Here is a 12,494-nt window from a genome sequence, read left to right as displayed (position 1 = left end):
ATCAATAGTCTTCTGAAAGTGCCAGTACAGGATAGCATTTGAATAGGAAAGAGTTATATTCCTGTGAAAGCTGATATCACCAACTGTAACGTGGTGAGGTGGAGGATGAAAGCCTGGGTTTTAAATCTGGCTCCTGACTTTGTAAACTGGAACAGGTTACTTCTTTGACCTTTTATCATCCATAAACAATTATTTGAGGGTTGCTGTAAGAAGTAAATAAGCAATGCACGTAAAACTACTGTCATAAAAGGTCGTTAGTAAAGGTCAGCTAACATGAATGATGATTTTCCAGGTATAATATTGTCCCTGGCTTTTGATATGCTGTTCTATGATTTAAAAAAACCATTCTCACTCCCACAAAAATTCATTCTGGCCTGTTTTCAGGAAAAATAAGTTTAAGTAAAAACTTTAAGTATAGCCAACCCTGAGATTTCTAGCATATTTCTGAAGAAGCTTTGCAATTTCTTTCGCAATAAAGGAAAAAAATGAAAGCCCACACCTTTGATTTCCCTTCCCACCCATTTCCTATAAACTACATTAGCTCATACTTTGATGTTTCACTGTCTGCCAAACTTTTTCTTTCAGTTCAAGATGAGGAGCCTATTTGGATAGAACACCTAGGTTCTATCTGAAGTTTATATGACTGAGTATAATTTTTCATGCCCAGAGTTGGGAGAGAACAATAAAGAGATACAAGAAGATCATAATTTTTTTATTTATCTAGATGAACCTAACAAACATAGATACTGCAGCACCTTTCAATCTCTAAACTCAAAAAAATTTTTTTGAAGGTAACATAAAACATACTGACAGACTGTGGCAAAATTATTTTTAGAATTCTTAAATAAGCACTGTCATCAAATGAATTGAATGTTTACACTTGTAGTGCCATATCTGCACTTCTTTCCTTCTCAGTTAAATTATTCTGACATTAAGTTTGCTAATAGAAGAACTAAATCTGATATGAACACTAGCTTAGTTGGGAAAACATAAACAACAAACAAAATGAGACACAGATTTAAGGCAACATACATAATTAAACTTCCATAGAAGTCTATGATTTATACAGAAGCAAGCTTTATGACAAGATGAAAATTTACTAACTTGAATGTCCAAAACATTAGAAGATGACAATGAAAAGAACAGGCAAATCTCACTTTAAGAAAAGTCAACAAAAAAAAGGAACTTGATAAGCAGGTAAACTGGAAATTATTTACAATATAAAAACATTCACTACAGTTACTTTGAGAGTAAGCACTCTAGTATACCTAGCAGCACTGAATGCATAAAAATTCAAGTTGCATTTCACTTTTTCAGAGCAAATTTACAACTTAAGGTGAGGTCACCTGTAATGGTATCTAAAAAGTGGCTTTCTTTCCTTGCCACTCAGGCTTGCTCCAACTCTCTGGAGTACCATGGAGGCACAGAGCAACTCTCTGGTGTCAGACTGTTCTCAGGGCAGATGGAGAGCCCAGGCTGGTTTTCCCAGGAATGGCCAACCCAAAGTAAGGCCAATGGCCAGCTATTCCTGGGCCAGCTGGCATGGAACAACGTGTCTGGTTCCTACCTCCAAAGCAGAGGAAACTCAGCCAGCTGGCTTTCGATGGGCTGCACTAGTTGGAGTGCTCACAATTCCTTTCAAACCATCTGGCATTCTTTTTGAACCCTCATTTTACCCAGCACTACACTCTAATGTCTGAAATGCTCAGATAATTGGAGGGATCCCCACTGCCTACCTAGATAAGAAAAGAAAAAGGCAGAATAACTGTTAAGTCAATTACTTCAAGAAATAATTTCTAAAGTTAAAAGTTGCTCTCAATTTTAGTTTGTATATTATCTATCTTAAAATCTAAACTATTCCCATGATTATTAAGCAAACTTCCAAAATAAACATCAGGCCAAATAAGAAGGAAACAGGCTACACAGACAATTTAACACATAGAAAAGTTGTAGGGCTTGTTGAACATGACCCTCACTACTCTGAACTTCTACAGAGCCTGTCTGTATCGTTCATGTGGCCCTAAAAGTAGACTTTTTATTGCTACATATACTTATCTTCCCAGACAACTAGTAAGTGAAAACAGCAGTGTCTTCCAGCTGCTTTTTTTCCCTTATAGCTAATTAAAAAAAAAAAAAATCTGTTAGTGATAATATTGGGTGTTTTAAAGGTTCCATTTCTAGAAATAAGTAAACTTAATCTGGAGTAACATGAAGAAAGGACCTCTCCTCCAAGGCAAGCCAAATAAAGAACAGGACTTGGCTTGACATAAAAATATTTTATTAAGTGGTCAAAAGGACTTATCAAGTGACCAAATTATTGGGAAGTGCTATAGAGTGCTCATCTGTCAGAACTCTGGGTAACTCAGTTGGTTAAGCGTTGGACTCTTGATTCTGGCTCAGGTCATCTCAGGGTTGGGAGATAGAGCCCTGCGTTGGGCATGGAGCATGCTTGGGATTCTCTTACTTCCTCTCCCTCTGCCTCCCCCCCTTCCCTCTCTTAAAAAAAGGAGGGGGGAGCTCATCTGGCCATTGTAGATCATTTTACTAATCTATCACTAATCTATTATGAATATGGGAATAGAAAGACAAGCAATTAAAACAATAAAACAACAACAACAACAACAACTGAGTTGCTTTTATAGCCAGTAAACCTTATGACATAGAAATACTCTGAGCAAAAATATTAGATCAAATATTAGAAAATGGAGAAGGCTATACAAATAATAACTGTAATTATAGTTTTCATTGTGTCTACCCCCATACCAAGTACTGACTTTAGCATTTTACGTATTATTTGATATACACAACAAACATATGAGGTGGGTACTATTATTTCCATCTTGCAGATGGAGAAACAGAGTCATCAGGAAACCTGTCCAATGTCACATGGCTAAACTGCAAGAGCTGGAATTCAACTCCAAGTTGTCTTACTCCAAGAATCTGGGTGCACAACTGCCAACATTAAGTTATACTTATAAAAGAAGGAAATGTAGGAAAAAAATTCAATCATTAATACAGTCTTTGTAATTTTTTCAACACTAAGTACAGCAAAGGTGGTAATTAAGGGCACCTGGTTGGCTCAGTCAGTTAAATGTCTACCTCTTGATTCTGGCTCAAGTCATGAGTTCAGGGTCCTAGGATTAAGCACCTCAGGTTCCATGCTCAGCAGGGAGTCAGCCTGATATTCTTTCCCACTGCCCCTCCCCCATTCATGCTTGCTCATGTTCTCTCTCTAAAATAAAGAAATCTTTTTTAAAAAGTGGTAATTCAAAGAAAATTAACAAACACTGATTTTCTTATCAGAAATTTTTAAAAAGAGCTAAATTAAAAAAAAATCAGTTAACAACAGAATTTCAGAGTGATACATTTTAAAGGCAGTAGGAAGGAAATGTATAGTTCCTTTTTTTTAAAGATTTTATTTATTTAACACAGAGAGAAAGATCACAAGTAGGCAGAGAGGCAGGGAGAGAACAAGGGGGAAGCAGGCACCCCGCTGAGCAGAGAGCCTGATGTGGGGCTCAATCCCAAGACCCTGAGATCATGACCTAAGCTGAAGGCAGAGGCTTAATACACTGTGCCACACAGGTGCCCCTATATTTCTCTTTTGAAACATTTAACTATGAAGGTAAATGAAAAGGATGGATGGGAGGTCGGGGGAAGTTTTTTTTTACTTTTTTTAAAGATTATTTAATATTTTTTTTGGCAGAGAGAAGGGGGAAGGGAGCAGGCTCCCCGCGGGGCAGAGAGCCCGATGCAGGGCTTGATCCTAGGACCCTGAGACTATGACCTGAGCAGATGACAGAGGCTTAAACCACTGAGCCACTCAGGCACTCCCAGGAGGAAGTTGTTTTTAATTTTGTTATAATTTTAAAATTATTTTTAAAGATGGACAACATCAGAGCACATGGATAGTGCTTGGAGACTTGGTGATGATGTAAATGAGTCATAAATTCAGGAGTAAGTCCTTGATTAGGTATGAGGGGGAATATAGAAGGGAGGGAAGCTGGCCTCTCATAGGAGGAGAACATAAAACATGGGCCCTAAGGAAGGTGGATTTCTAGATTTGGTGAGTGGAAGTTGAGTGGTATCTCTCTAACTTCTAAACCTCAACGAAATATGAAGCCCACTTACTTATCTGAATGGGGAAGGGTGGGCTGCTCATGAGTTTAAAGAGTGGGAAGAAATTATTAAATAGTTATAGGCAAAAATATTAGGAGTCTGATTGCTTTCCTGGGCAGTGCTGAGAGTCCACTTCAGATTTCTGGTCATGAATCTGAAGTCCTCTAATAGTCAACCACTTATGTGCACTCACGGAAAAACCAGATGAGAGATAAAACAGCTATAAATAGAAAAAAAAAAAATCCTGGCTAAAAAATTAAAAAAAAAAAATGTATCCAAGAGCATATGTATCCATGCCACAGTCACTAATGATGTCCAATTAAGCTGTGGTCTACACAGTTCCATTTGTCTCCACCTCACAACAGAAATTCTTGTAAATAATGTATTTGCCATATTTAGTCATGACATATTTAATCATGAAGCCTAAAGATTATTTCTATTTGGTCATGAATGTTTCTGCTACTTCCTAAGGGAGATGTTTTTAAATGAACCTGATATTCTTCTTGTACATCTGAGGTGACTGCATTTCATTGCTTAAAGAAACTTTCTATGTGGTAACTAAGATCCTAAAACAGAAGATCCTAAAATCTTCCAGAATGGGAGAAAAAAAGAATAGGGATTAGACTTGGATTGGACTTCTTAACAGCAACACCAGAAGCTAATGGAACAATGACTTCAAAAGAGGGACACTAATTTTCAGTCTAGAATTCAATATTCAGCTAAACCACTATTCAAGTGAGGGTTAAATGAAGACATTTCCAGATATGCAACTTATGAATTCAGGAAAAATTTCAGTTTGTATGTTCCTTTTCTCTGGAAGGTACAACAGAATAAGGAAGCCATAGGATTCAGGAAATAAAGAATCCAACACAGGAGGAAGGCAAAAAGAATTCCCAAGATGATGACGAAGGGAAGTCCTGGATGACAGATATGAAAAATAAATGAAACATATTACCTGAAAATATTGAAAGATTATCAGTTTTGTCAGAATTTGAGGATGAGTCAGTGACAGAGAAAACAAATCAAGTGAAAAACAAGAGAGGAAATTATTTAATTTAGAGAAACAAAAGTACAATATAGAAAATGTAATACTAGTACACTACATGGCTCATCTGTGAATAACAGGTACACAATTATAGTCATATAAATACTGAGTACTGACTTGACTGGGAACTGTAGTTATGAAGGACAACCAAGTCCTCAACTTCCAAAATAGAAGTCCACAGATGATGTCCAAAGATGGAAAATCAATAAATAAGTAAAGTAAATATAAAGGAAACGAAGTAAATATAAAGGAACGAAGTAAATATAAAGGAAAATACTAGAAGGAACTGTTGAGAGTTGAAAGCAGTTCAACATTCTAAAACTGCTGATTTTTCACTACTCCCCAATCTAAAAAATGGCAATTTCATATAAGTTAATATATTATAACTTTACTTTATTACTGACTTCATTTTATTTTTAAAAAGACTTTATTTATTTTTGCATGCATGCACACTGACAGAGCGAGCAAGCCAGCACAAGCAGGGGAGAGGAGCAGTGGGAGAGCAGAGACACCCCGCTGAGCAGGGACCTCAATAAGGGACTCGACTTCCAAAGCCCTGGGATCATGACCTGGGCCAAAGGCAGATGCTCAACCGACTGAGCCACCCAGGTGCCCTATTAATTGATTTTAGAATAAGCTGTTATTTGAACAAAAAACCATTATTGATAGAAAACGCTCCAAGGAAAAAGAGCTCTACTTTTTGTTATCAGATATTGTTGGGGGAATAAAATATTGCAGTTTGGGGTAACAAAGAGTTACCATACATGCTATCACCATCACTGACGTAACAGTATTAGTTAGTATTGCTAATATAAAGAATATATTTACTACTAAAACAGCACTTAGCATACTTTAATCTATTTTCATGATAGAGAAATTACTTCAGATTTTTTCTTCAAACGTCATACTACAGAAATGCTGAAGTATGGGTTGGTGAAGAATTTTATTAACAGAATGCTGAAAAAAAAGGTCAGGATGTTTTTAAGTTCCTTTCTTGATACAAACAATAGTTAAGTCACTCTTGCAAAATGAAGTTCCACAATACTGTGGTACTACGCAAGCCTGTTTCAGTGATAATTCCGGTTATACTACTCTGTTTATCTAAGACTTCCCCTTATGGTTTAAGGGAATTCCCCCCCCCAAAAAAAAAAAAATCTCACGCAGGCAGTTATAAATTATTGGGGTTGCTTCAGTATTACACACACACACACTAGTTTATGAAGCCCTTGTTTTTAAGTTAACTTATTTTGAGTTAAGTTCACTGACATTAAAATTTTATTTAAATTCTTCATCATAAAACCAAAAGTTCTCCAAATTGAAAAACCAACCTTTACTAATTTTAACTTCTACAAAAGAAGAATTTGATCATGCTAACATAAGTTAAGACTTTTACCAAGAATAATACATTCCTATCCAACCAATGGCAAATTTCCCCTTCAAATTAAGAGCAAATGTTTTTAATAGCGGGAATATTCATAAACAGATGCTGTGGAAGACTGCTTAGCTTGGATTTCATTTTGCACTAAAAACTACCAGGCATTAAAATACACATGATTAAAGAATAATCTTAGGGAGCCTGGGTGGCTCAGTGTTTAAGCCGCTGCCTTCGGCTCAGGTCATGATCTCAGGGTCCTGGGATCGAGTCCCGCATCGGGCTCTCTGCTCAGCAGGGAGCCTGCTTCCTCCTCTCTTTCTCTCTCTCTGCCTGCCTCTCTGCCTACTTGTGATCTCTCTCTGTCAAATAAATAAATAAAATCTTTAAAAAAAAAAGAATAATCTTAAAGAGAATCTTAAAACTTAACCAATTCAATTATTCAGATCACCCAATAAGATCCTCTTAATTTTTTTTATCACCACTATTTCAACCAAAAGATCATAATAAAAATCCATTTTGGGGGCACCTGGGTGGCTCAGTTAGTTAAGCAACTGCCTTCAGCTCAGGGCATGATCCCGGAGCCGTGGGATAGAGTCCCACATCCAGCTCCCAGCTCCAAGGGGAGTCTGCTTCTTCCCCGACCTTCTTCCCTCCCATGCTCTCTCTCAAATAAATAAATAAAATCTTCAAAAAAAAAATTCTATTTTGGAAATGTGTTTCTTACATACAAGTTTAGCTAATTTCCTATCACTCTGCAAAATTATAAGGGAAAAAAGAAACTGAAAATGCAACCAACAATATTTTAAAACTTACAAAATCTGGTATAAAAAGAAAAAGGTCCAAATGAAAGACCAAAGAATAACTGGTACTACTACAAATGCCTCCTTTTAATGGTCTACATCAACTGTAACTCTTCGTAACTTTACCAAAACAAAGTCAGGCAATCCAACCCATGGAACCAAAGTCTGTGGGAACCTGCAGAACTTCCTTCTCTCTCTGGGGATGAGGACAAGGATAAAAGGTGTTCTGTTTTCCAGTAGTCCTGTAAGAGGAGCCATTGAGCTGGGCCACACAACCAGACAACAGAGCACAGGAAAATTCAGATCAAAGCAAGGACGCATGCCAGGGTAATATGCAATAAAATCCTTTGCCAAAGCACTCAAAAGAAAAAAGCAAGGAGGAGAGAACCTGCTGGACCACCTTCTTAACACAGGGAGACAGGGAGAAACAAAATCTGCTTCTACTGAGGAGCTGAGAAGACAGTGTCCTGGATATATTGGAGTATTTCTGTAGATATGTATATGAGTAAATAAGATTACCAATGAACTAAACCCAGAAGGCAGTGTCCTATATGTTCTGGAGTATGTATATGTACCTATGTATTTATGTATGTGTATATATATATATCCATTACCTAAACCCAAAAAGCAAAGTGTTCCAGGTATATAGATATATGAGAATCTTATTTTTCAACGAATATTGTAAAAACATTTTCAATGAACAAAACGCACTGGTTTTACAGTAAGAAACATACAATATTGTTTGAAAGAATACCAGAGACAGAATTGCCTGAAGGTCTGATGAAGTAATAATCTCTTTTTCTTCATACCCTTTTTAATCTCTGATTCTCATTTCGTAGGGGACACCCATTTCGTAGGGGACACCGAGGACGGGGAGACACACACACACACGCACACACACACTCAGGCACACACAAAATTTTGTCTCGGGAAACAAAGAAGGGTCCTTAATTCTCCGGCCTGTGGAAGAACACCCGCCCCCCACCCAAAGATAAGGGCCACCACCTGACTTTAATTAATGAGTACGCTGAGGCGATAGGTCTCACCCCAGCCCACAGTCATGCCCACAGTGACAAACGGGCACGAGACAAACGCCACAAAGAAAGGGGAGGGGCAGGTGGGGACCAGGAAAACACCGCCACGCCGCGCCCCCCAAGGCGCGTTCCCATCGCCAGCGCGGAGGCAGCGGTCCTCGCCATCCTCGTCCTCGCCCCCGCGCTCATCCAAGCCGCCTCCCCAGCCCGGGGACCTACGGCCCGGCACCGGCTAGCGGGGCGTGCGGGGCGCCGCGAACCTTCCCTCTATGACCTCCCGGTGACAGCCTCGCGCCGCCCTTTGTGCGGGACTCAGCCTCCGGCCCCGGTGCCCCCCCCCCCCGGCCTGCCCCGCGTCCCTCCCGGCCTGGGCCGCTGTCCCACCTCTCCCCGTCCCCGCCGAAACGCCCTGGAGTGTGAATAGGGGAGGCTGGCGCGGGCCCGCGGTCTCTTCAGCATCCCGAGCCCGGAGCCGCCAGGTCCCATAAACCCCAGCCCCGGGGCGACAGCCCCCAGCCTCCGGCGCCCTGCCCTCGGTCCCTCACTTACTCGGGCGCGCCGGCTGCGGCGGCGGGTGTGTGGGACCGTCAGCGCCGGGAGGCAGGAGGAAGGCTGAGGGCGGCGAGCGTCTGTCCGGACCCAGCGCGGCTGAGGTGGCGACGGCCAACTGCGCGCGGAGGCCCCCGACAAGGGGCGGGCCCGGCGGGGGAGGGGCGGTCGCCGCGCCTCTCATTCATGCAGCGGGGGCGGGGTGAGGGACCCGGATGCCCGGGCAGCTCCCGCCCACCTCGCTGAGGGCGCCTTGGCTTCAGAGTCTGCAGTGCGCAGGCGCGGAACTTGGTGCGCTGGCCCCGTTCCGCCCTGCCCCCTGGGGTGGTGGTACAATTACACGGGCTGCTGCAGCGGGTAGACCAATTCCCTCATCTGTTTAGTATTTTTGCATGTTCTGTAAACATTTTTTTAGGTGAAAGCTTGGGACACTACCTCTTTCCTAGCACCCAGCCTCCCAATCTCGGAGGGCACAGGAATGCCCATTAGTTTGATGGGAAGACAGTACGCATCTCCTTTCCTCCATTTGTCTCTCCAGCAGGTCCTCTCCACTGAATGCTGGGACCACAGTGGTAGATGAGACCTAGAATCGGCCGAGGTAGTGGAAAGCATGTGCAGGAAAGAGTGCATTACATTGTTTATTTGCATTGACCTGGTCCCCTCAGTCCCTACATGTCTTTGCACAGAGTAGGCAAGAAATTGATAATGGTTTTGAAAAAGGCCCAGACCTTTCTGTAAAATCAAGGCTTAGGGTGTCGTAGCTCCAAGGATCCAAGGATCTATGGAGGCCTCTCTTCTTTGGTAGGCAGTGTATTCTTTGGAGACACCCTCCTGTTCTTAGCCCCTTGGCTCTGCCACTCCTGGGCCACAGAAATCTTTGGGGATGCTGGGAGCCTGCAGGAGGCCTCACAGCCTTCCCCTCTAAGGTCCCTTGGCTGAGTGTGTGAATACAGCTCAGTCCCCAGGTTCCCTTCTGAGGTTCTCCTTCCTTTTCCTATCTTCCAGGCTTCCCTCACATAAACCACAAGCAACTCAGTGGTTTAACTTTAGGAAGCAAAAGCCATCATGGAAAGTGCCTATAGACAAATGCTTTCTGCTTTGCAAAAAATAAGCTTCCAAGGGAAGAGGAAGGAAAGGCAAAAACATCATTGAACATCTCAAGAAGTCACCTAGTAGTTCTAGTCCCTCACCGTAAGAGATGGTTGGAAGCATGTGCTCTATAGAGTGTGACAAAAGGATGGGGGAGACCCATTCTTCCTCTAATGCTGCCTATCAACACCTACCCCCTTGCCCTTCAGGCCAAGAGCCTCAGGGGACCTTTTCTTCTCTCACTGCTAGCTCTCAATGGGAGTTGTTACCAGAAGGACCTTCCCAACTCTGATTTGCTGGTACCTAGGACTCCTGGCCTGTTGATTCCCATGTGAATAGATTCTCAGGATATGCAGATCTGCCTATGTCATAGTCTTTTTCTAAAGTGGCCCACTTGACCCTTTTTTTTCCAGTCATTTCCAGCATAGCACCACAATGTTTCACCCTCAGTGCCTATGTTCTTGTTGTTCCCTTTACTAGGAAAGCAAAACCTATCTAGAAACACTCAAGAGTCTCCGTTTTATGAAGCTGTCCTATCTTTCCCCACCTTGTTGACAGACTTTCTTTTGGAATCCTCCTGGGTCCTGTACCCAAGTCCCTCTCAGCTCCAGATGTACTTGGGATTCATATCCATTTGCTAGTATTTTCCTGCATTACCAGAATGTGAGCCCTTCAACAATGGGAGCAATGTCTCCTCAAGACCTAGCAGGTGATTGGGAAAATGATTAGGAAGCAATGGTTGATGGGAGAGGTGATATTCCCTGGTGGGCGAGGGAGGTTCCACAGGGGTGAGAAAAGCTGAACTCACTTCTCTTTCTCCTCCCTTCTTGTGGCTTCCTTTACCCTCTGTGTGTTAGGAAGCCTGTTTTATTTGTTTGTTTAAAAAGCTTGGTTAGAAATTCTCTAGTCCAAGCTGGTTGTAGGGTAGAGGGTATAGTGGCTTTAGTTTCCATGTCCTTTGTCCTTGTGAAACTCAGGAGAGAGAGAGTAGTAGACTGTTCCTTGTTCTTCTTGGGAGAGAAGTCAGATTTTTTGGTCTCCTGGTATCTCCAGCTGGATTTCATAAGCAGATCCACAATCCTATCTTTCTAGTGATACAGAAGGTTCTACTTCCCTCTCACTGTACCCAACTGCTCCCACTTAGGCAAAATACATGTGGGGGTAGAATGTGGATGTATTCAGAGAGATCTAGGCAGCTTAGGTGAGTACCCCAAACAGCAGGCATCCAGGGCTTGAAGTAGTGGCTTTCTTTCTTTCTTTCTTTCTAATTTTATATATTTATTTGAGAGGGAGAGAGAGCATGAGAGGGGAGAGGTCAGAGGGAGAAGCAGACCCCTGCTAAGCAGGGAGATCAATGCCAGACTCGATCCTGGAACTCCAGGATCATGACCTGAGCTGAATGCATTTGCTCAACCAATGGAGCCACCCAGGTGCCCCAAGTAGTGGCTTTCTCAGCTAATATGGGCTCTTGTTGCTTGTGATGGAGGAGTGGGAAAAGCTTCACTGCTTAAGTCTTCAGAGGATATCCCTCTTTCCATTTCCTCTCCCCTTAGCCCTCTCTATCCTCTTCCTACATTATACTTCTTTTAAAGCATTTTCCTCACTCCAACCCATTACTCAGAAAACCATCCTTACCTCCATGTTCAGAAGTCTTTCAAGACTCTTCTACCTTCTGGAAAATAAATGACATGTAATTTTAAATCAAATGTTAGTGACCAATTTTGGAACAGCAACTTTCTGGATGGTAACTGTAGTGGGAGCAAGGGTTGCTTTTTGTCATCTTAGGTCTGGTGTTCAATACAAGTTGATTGAATGACTGTGTGAACAAATAAAGGCAAAAATCAGTGTTTCAAAGAGAAGCTAGAACTCAAAGGTTGTCCTTGGCCAAACCCCTCTGTCCATCCTCTCCTCCTAGTGAGAACTATCCATCTGTTAAGTGGTGGTCTTTATCCCAGAAAAACATCCTCATATTGGCCAATGATTTGGCTGCTTGGTTATCTAGATCTCTGGATGACCCTTTCAAGTGTTGACCAGTCAGTGCTTTGATTCTTTGGACTGGTCAGCAGAGGAGTCTCACCATTTCGGTGAGAGCCAGAGGTGTGTTCCTGTGTTCCCTGAACTCCTTCATTTGATAATCCTAATCTCCTGCTGGGCCTCCTCCTACAAGAAGTGTCCTGATAGCACACGTGGACCTCTAGATAGGGTGTGACCCTGCTCAAAGAGGCCTCAATAGCTCCTTGATGCAGGATGTGTGTACACAACTATGAAACAGTGCAAGTGTGGGAGGAAGTGTAGGCTTCTATGTGCATGGTAGCTTTGGGCAAGACTGTGTCCACCCTCAGACACAGAAATCAGGGATTCTGTCCTCAGCCACCAACAATCCATGCTGCCTTTCTGGCACCCACAAGCCAAATGACCCAAACAGAACTCAGAGCCCCGAAAATATAAATGTGCTCAGGATCCCATGTGAGAATTAGCTGAGA

General features: G+C 42.1%; 1 protein-coding gene across 1 annotated transcript in view; it reads right to left on the bottom strand.

Moving 5' to 3' along the window:
* LOC132021758 (RING finger protein 24) overlaps positions 1 to 9,138 on the bottom strand; it is a 104,629-nt gene extending 95,491 nt beyond the window's left edge. The window contains exon 1 of the mRNA XM_059406605.1: positions 8,923 to 9,138. The gene's annotated coding sequence lies outside the window, so the exon portion shown is untranslated. The remainder of the gene's footprint in view (positions 1 to 8,922) is intronic.
* Positions 9,139 to 12,494: the final 3,356 nt, after the last annotated feature.

The sequence above is a fragment of the Mustela nigripes genome, chromosome 7 (genome assembly GCF_022355385.1).
Source record: "Mustela nigripes isolate SB6536 chromosome 7, MUSNIG.SB6536, whole genome shotgun sequence".
Classification (NCBI taxonomy): domain Eukaryota; kingdom Metazoa; phylum Chordata; class Mammalia; order Carnivora; family Mustelidae; genus Mustela; species Mustela nigripes.
This window is presented reverse-complemented; position numbering and strand designations above follow the sequence as displayed.